This window comes from Scylla paramamosain, chromosome 13 (assembly GCF_035594125.1).
Source record: "Scylla paramamosain isolate STU-SP2022 chromosome 13, ASM3559412v1, whole genome shotgun sequence".
In the NCBI taxonomy this organism is placed as follows: Eukaryota; Metazoa; Arthropoda; class Malacostraca; order Decapoda; family Portunidae; genus Scylla; species Scylla paramamosain.
The window spans coordinates 25887085-25894146 of NC_087163.1; the positions used below are offsets into that span (position 1 = coordinate 25887085).

The 7062-nt window shown below is 41.8% G+C and overlaps 1 protein-coding gene across 1 annotated transcript in view; it reads right to left on the reverse strand.

Moving 5' to 3' along the window:
* Nucleotides 1–1236, reverse strand: part of LOC135106579 (discoidin domain-containing receptor 2-like) — a 38012-nt gene extending 36776 nt beyond the window's left edge. Inside the window, exon 1 of the mRNA XM_064015802.1 lies at nucleotides 996–1236. The gene's annotated coding sequence lies outside the window, so the exon portion shown is untranslated. The remainder of the gene's footprint in view (nucleotides 1–995) is intronic.
* Between the last annotated feature and the right edge of the window lie 5826 nt (nucleotides 1237–7062).

The window sequence follows — 7062 nt, forward strand, 5'->3', positions numbered from 1 at the left end:
GGTGAGAATGGTGATGATGATGGGGATGATGGTGAGGTTAAGTTAGGTATCAGGTCCGTTAAGAAAATTCAGAAACGCCTTGGTAACTGTTTTGATCTGCGATGGTGAGGATGGTAGTGGTGATGGTGGTGGTGGTGGTGATGGTGATGGTGATGGTGATGATGAGTTTGTTTTGGGTAGTTTGCTGTTTTATGTTCTCTAAATGATGTAGTTAGTAAAAAAATGTTGTTTTAAGTCCTTGGTAATGAAGATAATGGCGATGATAATGATGGTGATAATGATGGGGTAGTTGACAGTGTGATGTTCCTTGAAAACATGCAAAATTAGTAAGAAATAGTGTGTTGCGTGTTTGACAATGAAGATGATGATGATAACGGCAAGTCACTTTAAGGGCAAAAACACTCCTGCGACCCAACATTATAACTAAACGTTTTACAATCCGGCCAAGTTTATGCATCATGATTATTAAGAGGAAAAAAATATATATATATACATGTAAAGATTGCACGGCCTGTAATCAGAAGTGAACCAAAAATTGCACGTTTGGGAGTATTAGCGAGTCACGAAATGGTGCACGTGCTGCGCGGCTCGTGGGTGGGTGGACTGATGGAGGGCGGCGGATGAACCTCCCCTTGCCGCGGCTTGAGGTAAAAATGCAAGTATCAACCCAACGCGGGGAGCAAATTATGGCGGGCCGCGTGTTTACCCTCGCAGACACTCAGCTAATTGGCGGGGCATCGTAATAACCCCGCCTCGCAGCACCAGGGCTACCAACAGCTGGCGGGCGCAGGGCTACCAACACCGCTCGCTGAATGGGCGCAAAACAAACACCACCTGCCATTAGCTCCTAACACCTTCCCGAGGGTTGCGGGGGGCGGCCTCCCCTACACATTACGGACAGATAAGGAAGGCGACGATTCAATTACCTGGGTCGGGTTTCGCGGCGCACCTGGTCCGGTAAGTGGCAGGTGTTGGTAATTTGCATAATCACTCACCTTTCTATCTTTTTCCCGTGTTGCCTCAGGCTCAGCGCGAACTGCAAGTCAGTCTTAATAATCCAAGACTGAAGGGGGAGGGAAAAAACTCGTCGACCACGCGCGGGGGATCCCGAGGGCAGCGTCGCGTCACCCGCGGCGTGCACCAGTCACCCTTGTCACCGCCGCGCAGTCACCAAATAAGGCCGCTGCCCTGAAGGAGCCGCGCACACCCACCGCTTGTGACAGTCGGGATGAGACTGCCGACCATTGCCGCCCAGACTCCATTTCCGTGACGCCCCGCCCCCTTGAGTTGCCGGATGCTCATTAAATCATATTAATTACCGCACTTGAGACGCCGGCGGCTGTGTCACGTGCTTGCCGCTGACGTGCCGCCAGACGAGCGCGGGGACGTGAGGTGACGCGTGACGTGACGGGGAATTTGTTAAGCTGGCCGGTACGCGCACCACACGAGGAAACAGCGGCGCGTCACTCGTCACGTCTGATGGCTAACACATGTGGATGCACCGCTCGTAAATACAATTACAGCGGGATAACGTAACAAGCCAGTGACGCGAATATGAAATGAAACGCGCTTGAAATATATAAATAAATCAAGATGGGCTCCGCCAGACTGAGTCCCGCTAATGGCGCATCTCCCGCTGAAAGGAGGGTGTTTATAGCGAGCCCCGCCACCTTTTGATTTACGGCGTCAATTAAAAAGAGAAGAGACACATACAAAACGCACTTGCACATAAATCAAAACGCACAGGTGAGTTCGTACCCGCGCGTCTCAACAGGTAACACGACCGCCTCTTGATTACACGCTAATGACTCAGCGTCGCTCGTTGTTAACACTCTTATCTTTATCGTTATCATCATTATCATTATTATTATCACTAGTAAGAGTAGTTGCAGATCATGTGGTATTATTATTATTATTATTATTATTATTATTATTATTATTATTATTATTATTATTATTGCTGTTGTTGTTGATGCTTATTGATGATATTACAATAATGATAATAATGATAAAGATGATAAACTACTACTACTACTACTACTACTACCACTACCACTACCACTACTACTACTACTACTCGTCATAATACGTCATGATGGTAGTCGTAGTAGTAATAGTAGTAGTAGCACCACCACCACCACCACCACCACCACCACCATCACCACCACCACCACCACCACCACCATCACCACCACCACCACCACCACAAGACCAGCCTCTCTAACCGACGCCACTACTCTTAATATGACAATGAGCATCTTCTTCCTACGCACTCCCTTCCCTTCTTCACTCTTCGTAATCATCAGTCCTTCTTCTGTGTTGCCTTTTTTTTATCATCATTCTTCCTTCATGCTTTATCTCCACTACGTATTTACATTATTAATCTTCATTCCTTCATCTTTTTTTTCTCCTTTTTTCTTTTTTTTTTTTTAACTAAGCTGCTTGAAAATTCCTCGTCTTGAATTTCCACACGTCGTTACACACACACACAGAGAGAGAGAGAGAGAGAGAGAGAGAGAGAGAGAGAGAGAGAGAGAGAGAATTATAAATGTTTGCAGGATGTTCTCGGGCATTGCTTCCAAAATGGCGACTCTCTCTCTCTCTCTCTCTCTCTCTCTCTCTCTCTCTCTCTCTCTCTCTCTCTCTGTTAACGAGTGTATTGAACGAATGATGAGAAAGAGATGAAGAAAATGAAGGAGGAGGAAGAGGAGAGAGTAATTTTGAGCAAGAGGAAAAAGAGAAGAATAAGAAGAGGAAATTTGGAGGAAAAAAAGGAGAAAGGATAATAAAGAAAGGAGGAAGAATAAAGCAGGAGAAATATGGGAAGAAGGGAGAACGTAAAAAAGAAAGAATAAGAAATAGAGAATAAGAAAGAAAAAAAGTAATTGAAAAAGAACAAAACAAAACTGAAAAAAAACGAATGCTAACAAAAAAAAAGTAGATGGAATAAAGGAAGAAATAGAGAAAGAGATAACAGAAAGAAAAAGAAGAAATTAAAAAAGAAGAAAAGAGGAAATGAAACAAGAAAACAGAAAGAGATCAATAATAATAAATGAGGTAGAAATTGAAGAGAGAGAGAGAGAGAGAGAGAGAGAGAGAGAGAGAGAGAGAGAGAGAGAGAGAGAGAGAGAGAGAGAGAGAGAGAGAGAGAGGGACAGAGAATGGGGCTGGTCAGGGACAGGAGCTGGGTAACTGTGGGTAAGGGAGAGAGGTAAGGAGGAGGGCGTGAGAACAAGCCTTAAGAGAGGGAGAGTCAGGGAGGCAAGGAGCGGTAAGGGAGAACAGATATATGAAGAGACTGTCACATATGTCTCTTACAGTGGCTGTGTGTGTTGCCTGGGAGAGAGAGAGAGAGAGAGAGGGAGAGAGTAAGTGAGGGAGTGAGAGAGGGAAGGAGGAAGAGAGGGAGGGAAACAGAGATTAATAGAAAGAAACGAAGAGTAGATGAGAAGTAAATAAGAAAGGAGATAGGAGAAGAGGAGAGGAGTTAAGAGGAGAGAAGGAGTGAATGAGAAGGAGGGAGACAGATGAAGGAAAGAGAAGGAGTAAATGAGGAAAAGGAAGGAGTGAATGAATAAGAAGGGAGAGAGAAGGAGAGGAGGAGGTATAGAGGAGAAAGGAGTGAATGAGGAGGAAAAAGAGGAGATAGGAGTGAATGAGAAGAAGGATAGAAAGAGAGAGAAGGACTAAATGAAAAGGAAGGAAGGATTAGAGGAGGAGAGACATATAGTGAATGAGGAGGAGGAAAAAATAAGATTGGATGAAAAGGAAAAGAAAGGAGTGATGAAGGGAAGAAAAGGAAAAAAGGGAAGAAGGGAATATAAAGTGAAGAAGATAAGAAAAACAGAAATGGAAGAACTGATAAGAAGGAAAAGGAGGAAGCTTTTGTGTATCAGAAGGAAAGAAAGGAGGGAGAAAGAGAGAGAGAAAGAGAGAGAGAGAGAGAAGAAAATTGCAAGACTGAAAATGAAGCAAAAAAACAAAAAGCTGCGGTGAAATAAAAGAATCAGGAAGGAAGAAAAGAGGCGAAAGGTAAATAGAAAAGAGAAACAGACAATGGAATGAAAAAGACGAGAAAAAAAATAGCAAGGAAAAAAATATGAAAAAGTCACGATGTAAAAATAAAAAATATGTATATAAATGAACATCCACACAAATATTGAAAAAAATAAAATAAAACGTAGACAAAGGACTTAGAAAAAAAGAAAAGAAATAATGAAAAGAAAACACGAACGAAAAAAAAAATATTAATCAACAGGACAGTTAGAAGAGAAAAATAACCTAAGCTAACACAATTAGAAAAAAATAAATAAATAGACAAGAAAAACACAAACAAAACAAGACCAATTAGAAAACAACAACAAACACAACACACACACACACACACACACACACACACGAAATAAACCAAAAACAAACACCACCAGTAATCCAAGAGAGAGAGAGAGAGAGAGAGAGAGAGAGAGAGAGAGAGAGAGACCACACCCACTCAGACCCTAAAGAAAACGGAAAAAAAGCCTCAAAAAATCACTAGAAAACAAATGCAGAATAATAGGTTGAGATAATCAGCCTCAGGTTCCGTTTTCTTCCTGATGCTTGGCTGGCCGCGCGTGACGTAGAGAGAGAGAGAGAGAGAGAGAGAGAGAGAGAGAGAGAGAGAGAGAGAGAGAGAGAGAGAGAGAGAGAGAGAGAGAGAAAGTTAAGGTAAGCCTCTTAGTTACACATCAAAAGCATTCCCAGTGACTTTCCTTAGTCAATATTAATGTTACCTCTCTCTCTCTCTCTCTCTCTCTCTCTCTCTCTCTCTCTCTCTCTCTCTCTCTCTCTCTCTCTCTCTCTCTCTCTCTCTCTCTGGCCATACAAGGGAAATCTCATAAGTAATATAACACCCACATACACACACACACACACACACACACACACACACACACACACACACACACACACACACACACACACACACACACACACACACACACAAAGCGACGGCGCATAAATATATATAATGAGTTTGTGATTTTTCTGCCTCGTCCTCTTGTTTAAATTGACCCCACAGCGGCGCCCTTAAGGTGTGTGTGTGTGTGTGTGTGTGTGTGTGTGTGTGTGTGTGTGTGTGTGTGTGTGTGTGTGTGTGTGTGTGTGTGTGTGTGTGTGTGTGTGTGTGTGTGTGTGTGTGTTTACCCTTTCGCGTGGGAATGTGAAGATGAACAGTGAATAAATAATAATGAATGACAATGACGTATTAGAGAGAGAGAGAGAGAGAGAGAGAGAGAGAGAGAGAGAGAGAGAGAGAGAGAGAGAGAGAGAGAGAGAGAGAGAGAGAGAGAGAGAGAGCCTTGAACTGCGGCGGAGGAACTGACTAAGCCGTGGGTCAAGTTGCATATTGTATGGCAGAAAGAGAAACAGGATATAGAATTTCAGCGAGAAGGAGAAGGAGGAGGAGGAGAAAAGGATGACGTAGAAGAAAAAGCAGAACAACAATAACATCAATAACAACAACAACAACAACAACAACAACAACAACAACAACAACAACAACAACAACAACAACAACAACAACAACAACAACAGCAACAACAACAACAACAACAACAACAACAACAACAACAACAACAACAACAACAACAACAACAACAACAACAACAACAACAGAGAACATAAAAGAAGAAACGATAATAAACGTAAAAAAAATATACAAAAAAACTCCTTATTCCTTCTCTTTCTTCGTGAAATTCCCTTCTTCCTCTTTTCGTGGCGTTACATCTTCCTTATCCTCTATTTCATCCCTCCTCCTCCTCCTCCTCCTCTTCTTCTTCTTCTTCCTCTTTCTTCCATATTTTCCTCACTCCCTCTATCCTTCGTTCATCTTGCGTCCTTCGTGAGCTTTTCTCAGATCGTTTCGTCCACACCAGGCAACGTTCGTCTTTCGTGTAACCGGAAACGTTTGTTGAGAAAATTGATAAGCCTGTTATTAATTTTTCTGGCTATCAGGTACGCACGCTGCACAAATATGGCGGCGGAAGTAATTAACCTTGTTTTTTTTTCGTTTTTTTGTTTTTATATCAAGGACTCTTTTTTTTTCTCTTCCATTTATTTATTTATTTTTTTTATCAGAAGGTATTGTTTTGTTTTGTAATATGAGATTTATGAGTTTCTTCCTTTACTTTTTATCTATCATTTTTTTCTCTCTCTCTATCTCATAAGATTCTTTTCCTCATGTGTCCTTGTTTGTAAAGACAAAGTAGAAGAAGAAGAAGAAAGAGGAGGAGGAGGACGAGGAGGAGGAGGAGGAGGAGGAAAAGGAGGAGGAGGAAGAGGAAGAGGGAGAGGAAGAGGAGGAAGAAAAAGAAAACAAGAACAAGAACTAGGAGACAAAGAAGCAAAATAACAAGACCATGAAAAGCAACAAGGGAAAGAAGAAAACACGACGAAAAAAAGGAGAAAACAACAAAATCAACAAAACAACAACATCAACAACAACAATAACACTAAAAAAAAAAGAGAGAGAGAAAAAAAAAAGAACAGAAAAAAGCAAAGAAAAGAAAGAAAGAAGGCAGACACGACTAGAGACGAGTGGAGTGCGGTCTGCGGTGCGGCTTTGGGTGTGGTCGGAGGTGTGGTGGAGGTGTGGCTGTGCTGTGGTCGAGGGCAGGGCTCGTGTGGTCATCGGCACCTCAATATTTTTTTCATCGATACACGTTCCCTACAAATTAACATCCCTGCTCTGTTTGACCTTTCGCCTCTCTTCTTCCCCTCTCCCCTCTAGGCCCTCCGCTACCTTGGCCATCTCCTCTCCCGTTCTCCACCTGTCCTGAATTACATGGGAAGGGAATGTAGTTAATTTTCTTCTTTTTTGTTGTTTTATTTTATTTATGTATTTTTTTTTTCATTGATTAATTTGTGTTTGTAATAGTATAATATTTTTTCTTTATTCTTTTCTTATCATTTTCTTCTTTGTTTTTATTTTTAATGTTTTTTTTGGCTCATTCTAATTCATTCTCTTATGTATGTATTATTTTTTCTTCATTCCTTCCTTTTCTTCCTTTCTTTTAATTTACTTTT